This window comes from Nyctereutes procyonoides, unplaced genomic scaffold (genome assembly GCF_905146905.1).
Source record: "Nyctereutes procyonoides isolate TBG_1078 unplaced genomic scaffold, NYPRO_anot_genome, whole genome shotgun sequence".
Classification (NCBI taxonomy): Eukaryota; Metazoa; Chordata; class Mammalia; order Carnivora; family Canidae; genus Nyctereutes; species Nyctereutes procyonoides.
The window spans coordinates 4,710,741-4,734,133 of NW_026575035.1; positions in this window are offsets into that span (position 1 = coordinate 4,710,741).

Genomic DNA, 23,393 nt, shown 5'->3' on the forward strand with positions numbered 1-23,393 from the left:
GCTGGGGCCCAGCCTATTTCGGAAGGGAGGCTTGCACTCTGGGTTCACAGGCACCTATTGAAACAACGTATCCTTCGCTTGCACCCGCAGGAGAGAAAACCCAGGGCAGGGAAGGTGGAAGTGGCTAGTTGAGTCAAAGTAAACTTTCAAATGAGACTAAGTGGTAGGCGCAGGGGTGATAGTGGGGATATGGTTCTGGCCTTTATGTAATATTTTTGAATATTTTATCAGAATTGCATAAGTTCAGTGTAATAGCTTTAAGAAGACTTAGGGAGGAAAAAAAAACCCTTTCATCTTGCAAGTCTGTTGAATTATCTTTCTTGAAGCACATTATGATGAATTTTAAAACCCCACTACAGATCTCATTAGAATGAAATATACTTGGTATTTTCTGGTGCAAAATTTAAGGTGGCTGATTCTCATTTGAAAATCTAATTATCTCTTTCCAATATTACAGATGTGAATATGAGTGACACTTTCATTAAAAGATAATTAACTAAAACTAGGAATAGACATACTTTTAAATACCCCCTACTGAATATCTGAATATGGAATATATATATATATATATATATATATATATATATATATATAATCACTTGCTACTCAGATAGCATCTCGATACACTGCTACACCACAGGTCACAAGTAGACACCATCTATGTAATATTTCAAAAATAGGGATTCTACAGAGAAGGTGAAAGCACAAACCAAACAAGCTAAAAACAGGAAATACTTGCAATGTCCAGCTTCCTGGACAGGTAAGGCGTCAGCTGCTTTTGAGTTGACAGGTCTTTGAAGTTCTGGATCGCCAGGATCTGTTTCAAAACCATGTCTTAGGCCTTAAGCACCAAATCTACCAAATGCCAACAAAAAGGTTTATCGCACAAGCACTAAGAACAGCAGAAGCTGCAAACAGCCATCTTTTCTGGGCCTGAAACATTTCGTTATCGGGGAACATTTGGAAAATCCTAAAACTGATGTAAATGGCATTAAAAACCAAACAAAACACCTGGGAGGATAATAGCATAGTCCTCAAAAGAGCAGACCTAGGCCCAAATCAGAAAAGCTGGTTGCCCACAGCAGCTGGCTAAGGTTACAATGAAAGTCCAAACGCTTGGAGTAGAGAATAAAAACCTAGATATGATCTTTATTAAGAGGGGGGGAAAATAAGAAAGCAAATCACCACCTTAGGAATCTGAAGTCAATGTATGTACTAGTATAGTATAAACCAGGGCTACTAAGTGTTAACAGAAAGAGAATCATCTACCTCTCCAAAGACTCCATTCTGTTTTAAACTTGTTTGGGAAGAAATTTGCTCAAAGTGTATGGCTTTCCAAGATTTTTAAGTTAGTTACTTTGTTTACAGTCTTGTCTTCATACGGTAATGGGATCAATGGTGTGCTAACTGTCTGATTGCACCTCAGTTGAGTTTATGCATGTGCTTTAAGAAACATACATGGCCACGGTGGTAAAATTTTAATTCTCTGTAACTTGCAAGTGAGGAAGGTGTTTATGTAGCATTGCTGTTTACAGAAAAACACCCCAGAGAGCAAAAATTCTGGCTTTAAAAAACTAGTTGAGGTGTGTGTTGGGGAAGGGGGTGGGGGGCTTTTAAAAAGACTGAGGGGAAATGAAGGCAGGGAGACTTTCAGGTTCAAATCAGAAAAGATCAAGCCCTTTGCGGGAGAGGGCTCCATGTACACGCTCACTGATGGAAAAACCATTTCCTGCGATTTCAGACGGGTAAATGCGTATGATGAAGGAAACACCTGAGAACAATAAGTCTGTTTCAGGCTCAGGTGAAGAAAGGGGTCTATTTCTGGCGTGGAAGAATAGGGAAATGATGATCATTTCGTTTTCAAGTTCTCCTTTATTTCTTTTGCCTTTTTTCTCCCTGAAACATCATCAATAACATTAATGTCATTAATGTCAAAACACCAAACGTCAAATCAGGAAAACCATTTTAAAAATTTGGAGGCTATTTCTCCTCTACGCCCCCCATCCCTCTCTTTTCTTGGAACATTCACCCTTCTCTTTTCTTAGGAAATTCTCTCTCTCTCTCTCTCTCTCTCTCTCAAGTGTGTGTGTGTGTGTGTGTGTGTGTGTGTGTGTGTGTGTGTGTTGGGGGGAGCGGTTACTGAATTCTAAGTAAGAAAACAAAAGGAAGGAGGATTTGTAAGAGGAGCGCCCACTTTTGCAATCCCCTCTGCTAGCGAGTATTCCCACTCCTCGCCTGTGTGTGTTCTTTTTAATCATCTCTCTCTCATCCTCTTTCACCTCCTTCCTAAGAAGAGAAGCTGGGGTGAGGGTCGGGGTTAATGGGCTGAGGGGATGGGGCAGAGAGGGACTAGCGCGGAGTCAAGAGTCTCCTCCAGGGCTCGGCCTCGGAGCGCGCCCGCGCGAGGAGGGTCCCGGGGAGAAGCGGCTGCAGGTCTGCGTGGGGTGGGCCCGGGGGCGCGGAGCGCGGCGCCGCGGGCAGGGGCGCGGCGAGGCGGGCGAGCCCGAGCCCAGCCCGCGGGCCGCTCCGGGCCAAGGGCGCGATCTGCCCGGCTCGCCCCGGCTGCGCCCCGGCCCCTGGCGCCCTCCTTCGCGGCCCCTCGCTCCAGGAAGCCCAGCTGCTCCTCCCGGGTCTCTGCGGACCCCTTGCCGTCCACCTCTGACCCCGTCTCCCCCCCCTCCTCCCCCCCCTCCCCGCCAGCCCCCACTTTGCTGTCCCTAAACTCTGCGCGAACCCGCCGCCGCCCTCAAGGAACGTTTGGCTACTTTGTATTTCAAAGTGAAAGGAGCAGAGGTTTCCCTGCCGCACCGACAACTTTCCCTGCACCCTCCCGCACACTTTGCAGGGGCGACCCCGGGCCGGGCCGAGCCCACTCCCGGGCGCCGAGCGCCGAGTTGGGGGGAGAACCAGAAAGGGGTACCAGCTGGATAGGTGTTGAGTGTTGGAAGCAAGCAGTAATTAATATTGAGACAAAAGGTAATTTCCACTTCTCGACTTTTCCTTGGCGTATTTTACTCCCCAAATCTGTGCCGCGGACACTCTGGGCTGTGCAGCCGCTGGAAGGAGTCTCCCGCTGTCTGTTCCCGGACCCCCCTCCCCACCCCCGCCCTGCCCTCGACCAAGTCTGTAACAAATACCCCACCTCCCTCTCCCCCCTGTCCCGCCAGCTCAACACCAAGCCCAGCCCAAGGGGAAAAGGTTCCCAGTCTTTTGACCGCGCATCCGGGATCTATAGATGAGCTCAGTTTGAAACGAGGTATTACAAGATTTCAGCGTTAGGAACCCTTTATATCACCGCAGACACTTTCAGATCCTCAGCCCCCCTCCTCCTTCCCTCTTTTTGTTGGGTCTTCTCCACCCGGGGGCTATTTAACAAAGGCAGTCGGTTAACTAACATTTTTTAACTCAGCAACTCCTTTCCAAAACACACTTAAACTTGATACCAGTGTCTGTCATTTTGTGAGTGGGGAGGTGTGTGTGTGTCTGTGTGTGTGTGGGGGGGGGTGTATGCAAAGGGGAGACGTGAAGTTGTCAGTGAATCGGAAAGTGCAGGGCTTATTTGGGATGGTGTCACAAACACATTATATTCACAGTGAAATAATTCAAGAATTAGTGTGGAAGAGTGCCAAATTTCATTACTACGGAAAAAAGTATTTTTTTTTCTTGAGAACTCACAAAGCCGGGGGAAGTGGGGGCCGGGAGGTTAAAATATGACCTAACATCCAGAATGGACACTCTCTTTGATGGTGAGGGTGAGCTAGATGAAATGAAATTCAAAAAGGAAAGACATTTTAAGTGTGTATGTGTGTGTAGCATTTGTGGGCAGTTAAATCTGTCGCTGGAGGACTCCCTCCCCTCCCCCAACCTGCTTCTTATCTCCTTTGTGGTCTTTTTTTGTCATAAAAATGCCCCCATCTTGATCCCGGGTCTCTATCTGTCCTTCCATATTTCTGTATGTTTCTCTCTTTCTAACTAAAGTCCCTTTTTGGTTTTTATTTGCAGTAAATCTCTTTTACCTTTTTTTCCCCCCCTGGAGGTTCTGACCTGGTTCTACTAGTGTTGCTGGGGGGGGGGGGCAGTCATTATTATGTAAAGTTAGGCACAGGTAAGGTGAGGAATGGGGGAAAAGGGAGGAGTTATAGAGGGTCTGAGGAGGGAAGAATTAGGGAGTGGAGAAGGGATAGGAGGAAGGGGGAGCAAGAAAAGTCAGACGCCCTCTGGCCTTTCAGAGGTCAGGGCTCAGACAGTGCTGTGACCTCCTTTCCCTCTAGGCAACCAGCCCAGTGTTTATAAACAAAATCAGACGGGACTCTCCCCAAACAATAGCACTTCACTAACTTCACAGGCACTTCTACAGCTCTTATGCAAATTAATGAGGACTCCTTATCACTTAGCACTACACACCCCCACCCCCCTCAGCACTTGTATTCACACTTAGAGCACCCAAACCCAGGATCACAAGCACACCCTTCTCAAAACACATGGAGGTATTTCCAGCAAACATATCCAACAAAAATTTTACGTTTCATCTGGGGAAGATCTCTAAGAGACAACGATGCAGATGGGAAAAGATAGATAAGTGGGAAAAGAAAGAAAGAAAGAAAGAATTGAGAGTTCACTGAGTAGAAGACAAATTTGTGCACTTTTAAAACCTGAAACATCCATATCTAGTCAAGGCAATGCTGTATAGACAATATACGAAACACTGGCCACCAAATAGAATTATTTGAAAACAGGACATTACATTCATCCCAACATCCACATTTCCAAGACAAAACTGCAGATCTTTATAGTTGAAGAAAAGCCACCACCTCTGTATGTAACGTTCCTAAATATTAGACACAAAAGCACCATTAAATCCTATAGCAAACAAACAGCCCATCTGATCTAAGTTACAAAATGTATAATTAAATCCATCTTCAATTACAGAAGGCAGCTAGTAGAAACTAAATCAAAAATTTTGAAACAAATGTTGATTGCCAAGGTACAGAAATGATAGCTTTACATTATATTGAAACCAAAACTCCATTTCAGGAATAAATTACAAGATAGGAAGAAAAAAAAAGGTGAAAGCAAAAAGAGAGAGAGAGAGAGAAGAATTAAATGATTTCAAACTTTTGCTTTTAAATGATTATTACTGAAAGTCTAAGAGAAAAAGGTTAAAGAAAATATACCTCAGAGCAAAAAGATCATCTCCTTTTCTTCTTTGTCTATCAGTCCCCTGTTAAAGCATATGGAAAATGTTTTCAAAATGCCCAGATTTGGCACATTGTCATTGCAAAGAGAGGAGCGCAGTGATGCTGTTAGAGAAAATGGGAAATAAATTCAGGATTGGGTGCTGCCTCCTTCAATGCGGATTTATCTAAGTTTAATTTAATATTCCGCAATCACTGAATGATCGCATATAATTCACCAAGATTTTAAAGGGCTTTATTTAAATACCTTGAGCAAAAAGAGAATGAAATTTAAACCATTACAGCCATTGCTTATATTTTTTTTTATTTTCCTATTAGAAGAACTTTAACTGGCAATTTCTAATAATAAAAGGAAAAACGATAAAGGTTTGGATTTTTTAAAGGGAGAATGTTAAAGGAAAGCATTAGCTTTATTAAAATCATTCTGAACATAAAATCAAAAAGCACAAAATGGTTGTTTGTAAAACACTAAACCTTTAATCGATTTTATTGGCATTCCGATCGATTAGATAAACGGAAATCTATAGCAAACATCAAAGCATTTAAAACATTTTCTCTATCTCATTTATAAACAAAACTTTTCTTTTCAGCAGAAAAAAATGATTATCAAACGACTAACAGGAAATTCTTCAGATATCAAATTACGATAATAAAATTATTTCCACATGGAAAGGGATAATGACAATGATGATAGTAATTACAATAATGAATAATTCAACAACCCTTTGACATGTATGTTAGAACCTCCAGCAGAAACCGCTCTAAAGGGGGGGGGTACCTTAAAATAAATACTTTATTTTTTTAATTGAAGGATAGTTGAGAATACTTTATTTTTAAAGGAAATATCTTTTTTAGAGATGACTCTGGGGGAGTAGCTTAGGTGTGGCTGTCGGACAAGTGTTAATCTTCCTGCAATTGCAAACGAGTCCATTTCTTCGCCGGTGTTTTCCTTCCCAACTGCTACTTCTTATTGGCAAAAATTAATATGCAAATGTCAATGAGCCCTTCCAGGTTTGCAAACTTGTATCCCGACCTGTCTCTTACTAATTCTAAAAAGGTGATTCTCCCATTATAGAGGAAGAGGGGGAGGTGGGGAGGCCAAGAGCAGCTTCCCCAGACCTGAAGGTGATCACACAGATGATCTTTGAAGTGGAGGCGACCAATTTATTCGGAGATAGGGAAGCTGCTGTCCAGAGAAATGCAGCCAGCAGAGCTTCTGGCATTTTAGCTGCTGCAAAGGGAAGTGCTGCTGTAACGGGTATTATGTTTATTTGTTAAAGAAAATCAATGAAAGTGGCTGTAAAGTAGTTAGTGAGGCGTGTGTTTGGGACTCGCGGTGAATCGTGACTCTGGCAGGCGGAAGGAGCAGCTCTTGCCCCGGCCGGGGAGGTGCCCGCGCAGCCCGGAGCCGGGGAGCGCGCCGAGCGGCACCTGGCCTGGAGCGCGCGGGGGCCGGCCGCGCCCTGCGCCCCGCGTCCGTGGCTCCAGCTCTCTGCCCCGCGCGGCCCCGGTCCCGGCGCTGGCACCTTGCGCTCGCCGGCGGGGGCCTTCCCACGCCCTCCCTCCGCACCACACACCTTTTTCCTCCTTTTCTCCTACTGACTCTGGTCGTTTCCTCCTTGACGCTACAGGTCTGAACTTCTCTACGCCTTTTCCTCCTATTGGAGCCTCCCTCTTCTGAACCTCGGAGCCTCTTCGGTGAATCGCGGACCATTTCTTTCCTACCCCGCCCCTCCCCCAGTTGCCTCTCCTGCCAATTATTTAGCACCCGGGTCTTCTTACCCTCGCACTTCTATCCTCTCCTCCAGACATTCCAGAGAGTTCTCATCACACCAGAATGCACTTTTTCCTCCTCCTCCTCCTCCTCCTCCTCCTCCTCCTCCTCCTCCTCCTCCTCTTCCTCCTCCCCTTGGATTGGGGAGCTGGGGGGTGGAGGGGGGGGAGCGCAGGATTTTGAGTGGAACTCCCAGGGGTTTTATTCTATTCTTTTAACAGCTTTACTTTCCCTTTTCTTCTTTGCGTAACCTTCACCTACCTACTAATTTATAACAGAAGCGGGTTCTTTCCCTTTCATTTCCCAGTTTACAGTTTCCGTCTGGGGCCGTGCGTGGCCCGCGCACCCTCGGGCTCCCCCCTCCCGGGCCGCCCCCCGGCAACTGCTGTTCACGTACTGGGGTGCGGTCTCCCCGCACTTTCTCTCCTCAGAATAAGTTAGTTGCCTTGATTTCAAGTTCTCCGCAGAGCGCCTCTTTATTTGTCGAGCTCCCCCGCCGCCCAAATAACGGGTGGGGGCGGGGGGTGGGGGGAAAAGGTGCATCCCCCACTTACATCCCTCTTAGCAACCTTTTACCCCAGGTCCCACCACCCGCCCAGGTAAGGTCTTGGGTGAATAACAACGAATTCTGGAACATTGTCCCTCTCAGAGCGTGCAGAGGGCTGATGAGTTATCTTGAGAGGGTCTCAAACCCCTCCCCGGTATCTCTGGCTTCGAGGGGTCACCGTTTCAGCCCCCCACCCCCACCCCCACCCGCACCCCTCTTTCTCCTTCCCTCCCTCCCTGGCCGCCCTGGCTGCGGGAGGGGAGCGCAGGCTAAAGACCTCGTCCTCTCGCTGCTTGTTTCTAGCTGCTGCAGCTGCCGCGGAAATTCGCTGTGGCCGCTGCCTCTTCCCGCTTTAATCCCAGACCTCCAGTCATTGGGCAGCTCCTCAGAGGCAAGAAGTCAACACCATGGCAACCCGACAAGCCTATCAAATCACCGGCTGGCGTGACAGCAGCAGCGCTGCAGGCAGCAGTGGGCTGGGCGGAAGAGCAGAGTGGCCACGACGCTCAGGTACACAGTCTGGGAGTGGACAGCAACTGTCAGCCTCCAGTTCTGGCTACACAGATGTGCACCACCCAGTTCATACCCCTACCCTAGGTCCCCTAGCAGGTGAGGAGGAGGAGGAGGAGGAGGAGGAGGAGAGGAGTGAGGAGGAGAATGTCATATACACACATACAGGATTAGAAGAGCTTCGGGAGAGAGTTTCAAGCTAAAAGTAATCGAAGCCCTAGATTTTATGAACTGAGGGTGCCTTGTGCCCCAGCAGTAGATGAGACCAAGTCACAATAGCCACAGAACCAAATTTAAAGGGCTTGCCCAAAGGCGTGGGATTTTTCTTCCCCAGTTCTGTCAGCTTGCCTGCGCAAAGGTAATGCAACGTTGTGTTCTGGAGTTTCAAAAGTATAAAAGAGAATGTTACACTTTTAACTTTGTCTGCGAGTGTTGGAGTCTGCAAAAAAAAAAAAAAATACGGCTCAGTATCAATTTCAACTATGCTAACTGACTGCCTTGGAAATGACCTAAACTTTACCTGAAACTGCCTTTGCCTTGTGCTTTCCTAAAATGTGTGCTTTGTGTAAGGTGTGTTCTAGAGCTTCTCTGAAGAGAAGTAACCGAGGAGACTAGGGAATGGGTAACTAGGAAATCCGTGCATTCCTCTTGGGCCTACTTCATCTTTCGATTTCCTAATTTTTCTCAAACTCCCAAGTAGGCAAAGAGAAGATGTCGGAATTTCCACTAATAATTCAGAGCACTTTTTTTAATTTACGTGGTTTACTTTGAAACTGCATTTTACTTTTCCTTTTTTTCGTATTTTAAAAGCAAACAGTGTTTTTGAGAAACATGCAACATATTTCTTATCAGCTCACCCAAATATTTGAACAACAATAGAGAATGCTATTATTGACCATATATCACCCTCTATCATTTATCTTGTGTTGATTTCTGATTTTGAGAGCACAAGTTTGTTGAAGTTGTATAAGGCGGGAAGAGAAATTCCATTCAGTAACGAAGTTAATGTGTCATCGTGAGGGAATCTTCTATGAATTCTAAAATCTACCTTTAAGTCCACTCTACATAAACACAATTCACTAAATAAACAATTTTCATATTGATCTAACATTTTTTATGAAGAGGCTCTCAGTGTGTAAGTATTTAAGTTATACTTGGCATGCATAAAATACTAGAGACCTGGAAAGGTTTCTCAAAACAGCAATTGCAATATTAAGCAGAATAAGGTAGAGAGCCAATTTTTGTGGCTCTAAGGAGAAATTCAGTGAAATCTTGAACTTCATTTCCTTACTTTCCCTATATTTCATTGTCGATGGATTCTAATATTAAAACAGTACTTTTCAACATACAATTTATTGTATACCAAAAATGAGATAATAACTGACACTGGAGAAACAGGTCATGATATACTAGAGAAAACTTTTGGATGTAATGTGATTTTTCCTACACTGAAACTCTAATAACATTCTGGTAGCATTTTCTTTTTCTGTGCTACTCTGCAGAGTTGTTCAATGAAGAACGGTCAAGCATAGAGAGCTAAAAGTTGGTTGTAGTCTAAATGGTTATGTCAGTGCCAAGTTATTCATATCCTTGAATATTTTTGGCTAATTCATATTGCATCTAACAAATTTGAGTGTCTATGTGGGAAATGTAAGAAGAAGCACAATACTACAATTTTTAATTAAAATGCATATATTTAATCTGTTATCTTTCAGAACCAAACTTGTAAATTTACAATGTTTTTAAAAGAGAAGTTAAATGAAGTATTCAAAAATCTTGCAGTACATTTCAACTTCAGTAAGAATAAATGAACACAGGAGATATTATAACATTTAAAAGTTTATTTCATTTAATAAATGATGTATCCTGAGTTATTGAAAAATTTAAAATACTCTAGGATCTATCATACTGTTTGTGATGGATGTGTAGTTTTACTAGTCAAAGACATGAACAGATACCATCATTCAAACGTCCATCTATATGTAATATTTCTAATTTTAAAAAGTTAAAATGAGATGAAGTAAGTAAATTAATACATTATATCTAAATGAAAACAAACATCTAAATATTCTATTGGGTTCTTTAATTTTCTTAGAAATTGTTATTGTTTCTTTATCGTAAGCTTGCCATGTAGATTATTGAAACTTAAAACAATTTTTGTAAATACCATACGGATACTATTTTGTAATCAAAAATCAATTCTGATGTCTACCTTAAAAATACCCTCAGATCATACAATATATGGCCATCTGCCTAAATATAGACTAATGTACATGCCACACACATGTTGCTAGTCATCTCTACATTCGATTCCCTACATTTAAAGCTGGTTTCTATACTTTTAGTGTTTTCAGTATAGATGCTCTTGGAAAGAGGAAATTTCTCTTTTTTAGCCAATAAAAAATAAGACAGTAGAATTAAATGTAGTTTAAATGCTAAATTTAAAGAAAGTCAGTAAAAGGATGCCTTGCTCGTTTTCAGCAGAACGGATACCATCTCCATAGAGTTCATTCTTGACCTTACCTGAGTAAGTACTTTAACTTAAAGTATGAGATGCACCTAGAGGGGTAATACATTGAGCTTAATAGGAAGACAGTTAATAACCTTTTTTCATCCTCGTGCACTATCAATCATGGCTGTCACCAGTCTGCTGAATCAAAGCAAAAGTGTTCTTCACAGATGACTGATTAGAAACGCAAAATCACAAGATCCATCTTCATGGTCACTTTTATTATAGTCATTTTTAAACTGACAGCAACCTGCTCAGTTTCAGCACACTGGGCATCACAAATAGTGTCACTCAGTGCAGCTGAGCATGAGAAGAGGTTGGTTGGATTATACTTAAAAATAATTAGGCCCTCAACTCTTTGTGGAACCAAGAAAAAGGTATTCCTCTTTCCATGCCCCTGATCCCTCCTCCCATAACTTGCTCTGATTCCATTGTATCATTAGCTTACCATCTTGAAGGGAAGCAATGCAGGGTATAGTTTTATCCTCGCTAATTATCTAGGAATTAGGGAATGAATACATCCACTTGAGAGTTACAGATAACTTTTTGTCCACTGCTTTTTGTCAACATCATGACAACAACACTGCTACCCTTATAGTTAGGTTAAATAGGCTTCTTTTTACACAGAAATAGGTTTTTAGACTAAAGACTTCAGGAATCTAGGCAGCTAGGTATTAGTGAATGATTCTTGCTATAAGGAGCTCTTCTCAGTAGAAAACATTTAATAGCACCACCTGAATGCTGTAGCACTGGAATTAACTGAGGTTATAATTCTCCAAATGCATAATCTTAAATGTGGTCAAGATATTTAACTATTAAGTAGCGATATAAATTTTCCATATGCAAACCTCATATTATCTCCTTTTCAGCCCTAGAGTATTGAAAAATGACAAATTGGAAAACCAACAAGTAGATGTACATAAAAATCATTAAACTAGAGGGTTTGAAATAGTTTTGTCTGAGTCAAAGGGTTAGGAACTTTGTCTTTAACTTAGTCTTGATCTTTATGCTACAACGACCCCCTTCAGATTTATTTCATGATATTTTCATGCATGCCTTTAGAATATTTTATGATACTATTGGGTACTAATGACATAAAAACTTATATGAGAAAAATTTTAATAGAAACATTTTAAAATATATTGTGATTCTTGTGCTCATCCTATAGAGTTCTATTTCATATTCAGAAAGGAAAAATCCAATTGGGTTTAAATTTTAATTCAGTAAATTTAACTTAATGCCCTATTTTAAATGTCTATACAGTCATCGTTTCCTTTCATCTCAAATATTCATTTTCTTGTTAATAGCAGAACACACAGAGAGAGAGAGAGAGGAAAGGAGAGAGAAAAATTTATCAATATTTTTTTACATAGCTTAATGCCTTCATATTCATTTTCAAACATGTTTAATATTCTAACTTTAATACTTCTTTGTGAAACTACCTATCCTTTTCCTCTGGCTCTCTCTCCACACCCACACACACACCCACTCACCCACACACACACGCACATATACACACCTGTATTGCTTGATTCTAGATTATAAGAATGCTTTTCTTTTCTGCACAAAATGCATAGACAAGATACACATGATATATACAGATTATATAATTACACGTATATAATGGAATATATTTATTTTACATGGATATAATAGATGCATAAATGTACTCTCTGTATATGTGCATAAATGTATAAGGAGACTAATATTAATTTCCTTAAATGTACTTTATGTTTCTAGAGATATATGTATTTAAAATAAAGAAATTATGAAATATTCCAATTAACTATCCAGTTTGATTTTATCTTTTTGAGCTAAGTTAAATTGTTTTAGAATTTAGATAGATGTATGTGCTAGTTGATGTTTTAAAATATTTCCATCTTATAAAAATTGATCATGACAATACTCAACATATTGTTCAGTATGTAAAATTATATTTAAATGAATTCTTTACATCCTTTAAAAGTTGTATAATTACATAAATGACAATGTAAATCACCTTAATGAGTTCGTATTCAGTTTACTTTAATGATAAAAATATAATTTCTCCTGACAAAATGTGTGTGAGTGTGTGTGTGTGTGTGTGTGTGTGTACATTCTCTTGTGTATATGGGTGCTTAGTTTGGGTAAGTTTACAAATTTAAAAAAGATAACATCCCATAGAATTCAATATGATTGCTTTTAAAGCTAATTTTTAGTGTAAAAGATTCGTTCTGCCCAGGTTCTACTAGCCGAATATTTATGGAAGAGAGATTTATCTGAAATATCTGGACTTGGTGTGGCACTTTTTGCTACAAACCTAACTCAGTGAGATGATATGCATGATATTTGGCATCATCTTGGTAACCTACGCAGGTAGTCACAATAGATCCAATATAAATTTTTGATACACATCATAAATATGAGCATTTATAAGGCTTATGAAAATTATAGATCTAAAATCATGTTTTCCTCTAGACAGGTCTTAAGAAACTGAAAACAATTCCTTCCTTTATATTTGTAGAAACTTAATCAAAACTACTTTTTTAAAAAATTAGTTTGTTTCAGAAGTTACTATGAAGCATTTTGATTTGAAAATTTTATGTTTGACATCATATGAAAACAAAACTCACATTTTAAACTTAATGGACAATTAATCTTAAAAGTCTTTTGGGGGAAAAAAAAAGCAGCATCTTAATTTACCTGAAATGCTTATCTGACTATTTTGTTGCTGTTAGTTTTAACAACCTATATTGTTTTGTGTAAATTTGCTTCATTGAGAATGTTATGTTTAAGTGAATATATAGCCATACAATATAATTAAATATCAGAATATCATGTGATAAACGGGCTAGCAGGAAACTCTCATCATTTAGTTGATACACTTAATACATAAAAAAACATATTCATCAAGGTATATTTTGAACTAAAAAAAGACTAATGTTTATAGATTTCAGTTTGGGCTGGAATTTATATTTGCACATTGCATGTAATATATGATATATGCATCTGTATACACAATTACACCTAAATACTATTATATCTAGATTATGGACTTCTTTAAAAGGTAAAATGCTGTCACACACAAATATTACAATTATATTGCCATCCCTGCATTTATGCAACCTGAATATGCAATTATGGCATTTCTCTCTTTCCTAAAGTATGATCTTCCCTTGGTACTGGAATTGTTCTTTGTTGAATCTTTGTGATTTAAAAAAAAAAAGCTGTTATATGAGTGTCAGCTTGCAATAAATGTGTGAGAAGATGTACGGTCAGGATAGACTGGCCATCTCTTAGCGTGTCTTTTCTACCTGGGCTTCAGAGCTCTGAAGCTCCCAACTAGTGATATTTAAAGAGAAAAGAAATGAAAGAAAGGTCATACAAAAATCACCTTTAACATTTTATAGTAAGAGAGAAAATATTGAAATATTTACAATAATTTGTTATGTAATTCTATTTTAATTGCTTTTCTATATTAATTTTCAAAATGCTGTTATTTACCACCTATCATTTAAAACTGTTATTTTGTTCAGTTCCTACTTTTCACTCACAAAAAAGATATAGTCCTGAAAAATCACCAAAACTGAAATTATTATTTTCACTACCATTCATATTCCCCAAAGCTTTCTGCCACTCAGCCACTAAAGCTGGAAGGAAGATGCATTTTATAACAAATAGACTATTTTGATCACTGTGCTTTCTTCTTACCTTGAATTTCAGTTTACAAAGAAATATGCAAATAGATTTAATGACAACTTTTCAAAATGCAATCCAAGATGTTAGTGATGTTTTCAAGTAAAAAATTTAAGATAGTATGATATAAAGATCCCTTTTTTTGATAGCTAAAGCTTTTATATGTAAACCTTCACTTATGTATTACACAACCCCTGAAGAATTTTAATGTATTGCAGTTCATTTTGCAATATTTGCACAAACATTCAGCGTAGTATTATGTTGCTTAGTTATTTCATTATATTATATTTCACATTTAGATTTTCATTTGAATTTTCCTGTTTTCAACATTTGGATATCATCTCATTAACTATCATAAACCAGTAGTTTAAAGAGGAGTAATTCTGAAACGTAAACACCCCTTCTAGAATTTTACAGCATTGCCATGGAAGAGAAAGACGGGACTAGCATTACTTTCCCCCAACCATTTCCCTGTTATGATTATAAGAAAAGATCAGATGCTGTGGCAATTTTTTTCATATGTGATCTTTCTTTAGAATTATTTTCAAAGTCAACTGTCCTTAGACCTTATTTTCATCTCCAAAAAGCATTAAGTTTGCTTCTTTGTAAAATATTTCTTCATAACATATCTTAGTTTAATTCACTTTTAGCAAAAGAAACACCCAAACTCAATCTGGAGACCTCCTTCCAACATAATTTAGCTGGACCTTTTCTTAGTAAAGGTTTTCTGGTTTTCATTTTCACTTCATATTCTCAAATAAAAGATCCTTTGTTGTCTACCATTTGATTGGACTTAATGAAAAACACTCCATTTTAACTTAACAGTATTTCCTTTTGAATTTATTATATTTAAGAACACTGTCAAAAATCAAACATTTAATCTCAGGTTTTTATATTTCAAAATATATTACTATCACATGGCTCAGCGAGGTGATGTAAAAAGTATACTGAAAAGATTTCAAAAAGGAAAGCAAAATCGAAAAAACCCGGCTTCATTTTAATATGAAACTAAATACTATAGCTAATGTGCAGATTGGGTACGGCAGCTGACTGTAGACTAACATGTGACAGGGTGCCAACAGCAGAATTGTGCAGTATTGACTAAATGAGCTTCACTGATTTGTATTGAGGCTAATATCTTCTTTAAACAATTCCGTGTAAATTGTGCGTATAAAGTCATTGGAAGCTATTTCTCAGGACAGCCTCGCTGGCTAGCTACCTGCTGGAGTGAGGAAGATAATCAATAGGAAGAAATAGAGCTGAGCATGAGCCTGGGAAGCTTCAGAGCAGTTAATGCTGATAAAAGTAGATGATGTCAATATTTGGGAATAGCACAACTCTAGGATAATAGACAAAAGAGGAGTGCATATGTTGTAGGGTGTTCAAACAGGGGCAAAATTAAAGCCTAAGTGGCAGATGATGCCCTGGGCTGCAAAAGACATTATTTATGGCAGGTATTGTTAAATTTCTACTGAAATCCAAACAGAGCAAGATGTTATATGAAAAAGGCACCTAACTTTTATCAGAAGCTTAAATATCCGTTTTCATTTCAATGGTCAATAGGTTTTTGCTGATGATTGGTATAGGATAGACTGTCCTCCAGACATTTGGCAGATACATATTTTTACATATGTAATACCACATGTCTCATTAAGAAATCGTTTTTAATTCTCTAAGTTGCTTCCAAGATATAAAAAAAAATAATGTATAAAAGATAAAATGAGATCCGGCTGTCAGTCAAAGGGTGATGCCAAAGATACAAGCAAACCTAATTGTCTTTGCATATTACTTGTGATTATAGCAGACACCTTATCTTCTAGAGGTAGTAGAGTTATTGGAAGTGAGGTAATGATATATTTTTACTAATTTAATACTGAAAATCAGTTTTCCTCTTTCTGTCAGGCGATGAAATTTTGTTCTTCCGTGCTGATCTTTCTGTTGATGTATTATGACATAGTCTGTCAACATGAACAGATATGTGAAAGGAGATTGGGTGACTGAGATGTACCACCTGCATAGAACTCTTCTTGAATTTTAAGCATGGTATCATGTTTGGGGACAACAAGTAAGGCTGTGCTTGTTTTTAAAATGCTGTATTTTTATATAATTTAAGCCCAAGCAAAACAGGTGGACTATATGACAACCCTTTACACCGGAAACGAGTGAGCCAAATCCAAACCATGTATTTCAGAACACCTTTTAAAGAGATCTTCCAAGTCCTAAGTTGATTCCTTAAACAAAAAGCAAAAAACAAGGTTTGAAAAATATAAAAGTTTCTCAAAAAGAGGAGAAATCAATTCTCACACGTTTGATTATCAAACGTAGCCATTTTCTCCCAAATTAAACAATTCCACAACTGTTACATGCTTTTATTGTCGCAGATGTTTTTATTGTTTGGTGTTAGTTATCTGGATGATATCAAGCACATAATTCTGAGGTTAGGGAAAACAGCCAGGCCTGATAGTTTTTACTTAAAACCAGCTAACAAATGTTATTAGAAAAGTAAGCATATTGATCTAGCACCTAACATTTTAAACATTGTTCTTACTCATAAAAATACAGAAATAAATGAATTTTACCCAGCTTTTCATTTTATGCTTTTATTGGGGTGAATAAGGAGTTATTTGGAGAAGAATGTTTCATCTTTTCCAAATCACACATTGCAGTGACTCACACAAGATGCAGGATTACAATTAATATCATTTCAAATTCTAAATATAAAATCTTTGTAAGCTTTCTTACAAGTAAAAATATTTGCTCAAAAAATGCTAGTAGTTGTCATACACCCCATCCTTTTATCTTAAACACAGAGAAATAAAAGACCTTTAGTCATTATTCAATTCTAAAGAAGGCTTCATTTCAAATAAAGTATGAATTTTGATTTTGAGACACAGAAAAAAAAATCCTTTAAGATCTATACTTCAACTAATTTGTTAATCTTGTGCCACTTTCAGCATTTGTCACACATATAGACCAGGAAATTGGCTCCATCTCATTCTAGCTCTGTATTGAATTAAAAACCTCTACTGCAAAGAAGAGCATGATGTGGGGAAAGAATAAATTTAGTTCTTTCTTTAGCAATGCACATATATTTCCATACATTTCACATCCTAAGGGAGCCTATGAATGCATTCAATAAATACAAAACTATAAACTATAATTCCAGAAAAGGCAAAGGTTTACATTTTTTTTCTGATTTTAATATCCCATTTAAGTTTGAAGACTGAAAATTAAATACTTTTATACATTTTATTTTACTTTTTTTTTAGGAGACACATTCACTATCAGAAATAAATCTATAATAACGAATCTTAGTTGCTTCTTCCACTTGGATAATGTTAGCATGTTTAGATCAAAGCAAATTAAATATCTGTAGCAGCAAATTGAGAAAAAAAATGTTTTATGCTATTTGAATCTGTTTGCATTCAATACACCAAAGTCCACCTTGGGTAATCTAGTAGACATTATATGCAAACCATATATATGTATACATTACATTAAAAGGGGTGTCCATTCCTATTTCATATTATAGGCTAATAGAAAAGGTATTTTTCAACAAATTGTGATAATAATGGAGTGTTTTTAAGCATGATGTGTGCATTTCTATTAAGATTTTGTGAAAATGAAATACGCCCCGCAGGTGAAGGAGATTACTAACTCTTGATATAGACTTGCTGTTTGTATAGTTCACTATGCTTTCAAGTATTTGAATCTGTGACTGCGTTCTGAGGAGACAGTGCAGTGCAGTAGATTTATGATGGCCTCACGGAAACAGAGCTAGCAAAGATTATGGCATACTTGTTTAGAAAAACGGTGAGCTGAAGGTTCCTGATTTACACTGACATATATCTAGATGAAACCATAGTTTGCAAATTGCCTTGAGGAGTCATCTTTTATTAAGTGTTTGATAGGTATCAAAATGTACCTATCTATTTTAAAACATATCAAGAATGCTGATGTTATATTTGCAACGCTTTGCTTTTGTGTCTGTGGGTTAAAATATTTTTACTTATACATTTTTATTTTCTAAACAACTTAAAAATTAATATCCAGCAAGAAAGATCATGTCATATTAAGAGATACATTTCATAATATTTAAAAACTAAAAGGTCCCATAATGTGAAAAAATGTAAAATTTCACAGCAAATCTGCATATTAATTAAGAGGTTCAAGGTCCTTATGGCTTTTGTTTTTGGTGTTGTTGTTTTACATCTTATTCAAGGATAAAGAAATAACCTTTTATTTATTTTTTTAGAAGATTTTATTTATTTATTCATGAGAGACACAGAGAGAAAGAGAGGCAGAGACACAGGCAGAGGGAGAAGCAAGCTCCTCATGGGAAGCCGGATGCCGGACTTGATCCCAGGTCTCCAGGGTCACGCCCTGGGCTGAAGGCGGCGCTAAACCACTGAGCCACCTGGGCTACCCAAGAAGTAACCTTTTAAAGACTGCACCTAAATTAGTCAGCTTCCAACCTGTCACTCCCTGACTTCTTCCAGCTTTAAGTATTTAATCAACATGGTCTTCATTGGAAGGATGTGGCTGTTTCTCCCTTACTTTATTAGGCCAGAGAATATCCCCCTTGACTGAATTCAGAACTGAAATTACAAGCAGATATGCTCAGAGATTTTTTTTCCTATGGGAAGTCTTATCTGTATATGATCAGAAATGACAGAATGCATGACACAAACTTGTAATCATTCCGCTATGCATTTCCAATTTCTGTGACTGTTATTTCTTGCTTGTGCCCCTTTTATTTTATAATAGTCCACAGTGTCACCATTCATATTTAGGAGAGCCCCATTTTTTCCCCAAGTTCCACAATACCAATTCGTATGCTCCTACTTAATCTGAGAAATAAGTGCTTGGGAAAAGACGAGATACAAAATTAAATAACAGCTTTGAAGTTGCTGGACTCACACCTCCTTCCAAATCTTCATCTTGTTGGTTCCATTATCCTTGTATTTTACAGCTTAGGATTTTGGATGTTTAATGCTGGTATTGTATAAAGTGGGTGTTCCTAGAAGTCACACTTATGAATTATTGTGTGCCCCAACTGCTTCAGGGCATAAAATTTCTCTAACAGACAGCAGCTGACAGATTGGAAGAAACTGGCTCAAAGTGTCAGATAACTTTTAACTCCTAATGTTGAGTTTTGAAAGTCTCTTTTGGGTCTCTGTTCTTAGGGATTTAGTAAGAACAAATGGAATGTACACAAAGCACATATTTCCACTATTGGCCTAGCCTTTTTATCATGGCTCAGGATACTTTTTTTAAAATAGTGGTAAAAATACATAACATGATATCTACCCTCTTAACAAACGTTAAGTGTATAGTACATTATTCTCAACTATAGGCACAATATTCTACCGCAGATCTCTAGAACTTTTTCATTTCACATAACTGAAACTTTATACCCATCAAACAGCAACTCCCCAGTTTCTTCTCCCCACTACCCCACAACCGCCCTTTTACTCTAGGAGTTTGACCGTTTTGGTGTCCCATGTAAGTGGAATCCTGCGGTATTTGTCCTTCTGTGACTGCTTTCTTTCACTTAGCATCATATATCCTCAAGGTGCATTAGGATACCCTTCTGTGCCTAATAGTATCCCCCTCTTCCTTGGAGGGTGCCAGAGAAGGGGACCAGTTGGAATGTTCCACACGTATAAAAAGTTCATTTACTAAGCGGTTGCAGGAGAGAAAAGAGAAGGATCAGAACAGGAAAACTGATTAATTCCCATAGGAAACAGGTACAAAGAGGTTGATGGCCACCATTCTTGTCATTGTCAACTGTTGCTCATTATGTGCCAGGCATAGTGAGGAGGGCTTCATTTACATTGTCATATCCATCTGCTCTGCTTCGAGCTGAGATAGCTCCTGTTTTTCTCCCCACTTTACAGATGAAGGAAATTGAAGCCCAGGGAGATGAGGTGACTTGCCCAAGTCTACAGAGTAGATCAGCACTAGAGACAGTATCCAGACTTTGCTCTGAGCAACTATGCCACTTAGGTAAGAAATGCTCTTTTCTATGAATATTAAGGAGTAATATATAGTCTACATCCATGAAGGAGAAACAGCTCTTCATTCTCCTAAGAAAGAAGGAGAAAATACTCTTGGTCAAAGTTGGCTGTCTAGCTACTTTGTTCTGAAGAGCATAGCCCAGGATGTGGATATCAGAATGTTGGATGTGGCAGGTTTAATCTTTGAGGTTCTTTTTTGGTGAGTTGGTATCTAGACCCCCGTCAGTATCAGTGGCGGTTTGTGAAAGATGCACAAATTTAGTGAAATCTAAGTATTCATAGGAAAGTATCTGTTTCCAAAGACATGTTTCTGTAACATTAATGGGACTTATTTGTGGTGTGCTCCTTTCTGAGAACATTCTTTAGTTGTGGTTGTTGCATTTACACATCATTGTATGAGATCAAGTATAAACTTGTGGTACTGTGGAAGAGTTTATTATTTTTACTTCCTAGATCAGATTTAGTGTTTAACTTCCTGTACTCTCAATGATGATTGCTTTTATTATTCTTGTTGCATTCACTTTTATTCAAAAAGATATTCACTAAAAATTGTTTGTTTTATTTACTCATAAAGATTGCAGGTGTTATGAAAATTTGCCATACTCATCTAGCCAAATCCCATCATAGGCTTATATTCTATTGTGGTAATATAAGTATTTTGCTTCAATAAAAAACTATAAAATTTATTTATGTATGGAGAATGCTTCACAGATAGTAGGGGTTCTTTCTGCGTTAACGGAATAAATGCATATTTGCTTTGATTAAAATCTTATTTAAAGAAGCCATGGGTCTTTGATCCCAACATCAGTCATTCAGATTGAATAAGTTAAAAATTACTTTGTTTTGTTTCCCTAGGGTGCTATGAAGACTAGAATTGGGCCAGTGTAGTTTGCTGGCACCTCTAATGGTGGAAACAGAGAATGTCAGAGAGGAAAACAATTATTATTAAACAAACAATACAACAGAGTACATAAGAGTGGAAGCATTAGACTCAGTGAAAAAGGAGTTTGAATTCTAGCTCCAGTTGATATGGTGTTATGACCCTAGGCCAGTTATTAACCTTTTCAGAAGTTTTCCTTTTGTATAAGGTGCATATTATAATAATAGAGAAAGACACCTCAAGAGATGGTTTTTAAGTATTCTGTGAAATCGCACAAGACCTGGCACTGTGTAAATACTTAGCAACCATTACTTACCATGATTAATACATAAGATATTTTAATGTCTCTAAGTATATATTGGCTTGCTATTTGAAAAGTTCTGGTTTTGGTATATTACACTAATGGATGATATTTCAAATCAGTAACTTTTATTTTGAGGATTCTCTCAAGAATCAAAGTACACTCAAATTGGAGAGAAAAATATTTAAAAATAGAGATGTAATTCAGAATGTTATGATTGTACAAACTTGTTAAGGTCATAAACATTAAACTTTAATAATTTGGTTTTATATGTGGTAGAAATAGTCTATAAACTAAATGTAAAATTAAGTAGAATTTGTGTTTCATAGTTGGCATGGGATTCACAGATTTGAACTGTGCTATGGCTGCCATGGTGAATGAGATACTGTCTCTATATTTAAGAAACCTACAGTCCAATGGGATATTTATTGACCAAAATTATGATGTAAGAGCAGTAGGGGAAATAGTAATTCCATGAAACTAGTTTGAGAGTGCAAAGTCGGGCATTTAATTTATGTTGCGGACTACTGAGAATGCCTTGCTTTTTTCGAACATTTGAAGGCTCTGCATCTGTCACTATTGTGTGTGTGTGTGTGTGTGTGTGTATACACATGTGTGGGTTCGTGAATGAGAAAACAAAACAAAAAAGTCCTCTTTTATTCCAGCTCTCATTGCCTTATTTGTGGGAAGAGAAATAGTGTTTTCTTCTCTCACCCTAAAGTGAAGATACTATTTCCCTGAAGAAACAATTATGTACATGCATAAGCTGACATGGAAGACTTCTATAATATTGTCATAGAAACAGTGAAATCGTTTATAAATAGCAAAATCTCTTCCAAATAAGAAGTAGTATTTATGATAGTTTTCCACGTTTTTTTTCAAGTTTTCTGCATTCTTTCAAAGTCTGCTGGACAGTGCCATACATAATTTTAGAAAAAGAAAAAAGCAGTAATCTTTCCCTTTAACATTGACAGAAATAACAAACATCCTATCTTTTCCTTGTTCTTTGAGTTGGGTGACTTGTGCCCTCGTGTGTGACCACAAGGTTCCCCTTCTGTTGACAGTTACAAGCCAAGCAGAGATGCCTTGCTGGACTGTTTGCACTGTTCAGATCAGCCAGGATGTTTAGGATTATTTGGGCTACAAAAGTGTATATGAATTGGGCACCGTATAGCCAAGTGCTGGACACTTGGATGAAGCAAAGAGAGAATGAGCACTTTTCAATTTTCTACCATATCTCATTTGTGAATGAAATGAACCTGATGAAAAATAAATTGAGGCTTCCTGTCTAACTTCACAATATATCATTACTCAGGACTTTCTAACTGCTCAAGACAAAAAGAAAATCTCATATTAGTTTATTATTGTTGAAATTCAACCCAATTTTCATAGTCTATAAGTTGTCTTTAATAAATTCTCTGAGAACGATTAGGCATTATTTTCTATTCTAATTCGGTATTAATGTTAAAAGCATGACTGACTGCCATCTGTTATCACAGGTGTCATCTGATGGAAATGTTGGTTCTGGAGCTTCACACCCTCTGAAATTCTGTATGCCAAGGCAAAGGAAGCCAATAAATCTGTAGTGCTGACATCTTCACACGGAACTGTTGCTCTTTAAATGTAACCTCAGGATAGAATTAAGGTGGGATATTTTCCAAATCCATTGAAGATCACTTGTTCCTAGCCCCAAAGCCCAAGATTAAAGTATGCGCACATGCTAACAACAGAAAGGAAAACAACTAACTGGAAGAAAAAAGAAGAACATGAGCAAAGCTTTGTTAATCTTATTTAGCCTTTTCATTAGCAGATTTACTCAGTCAGTCAAATAATTAACATATCCTGGGTGCCCACGGGGTGCCTGAAACAGAGGCACTGTAGAGTTGGGGGTACAGAGCGGGACAAGCCTGCAATTCCTACCTATTAAGTAGAAGTGAGACAAACGTTTAACACTGGTACAATGCGATGTACCAAGCAAAGTT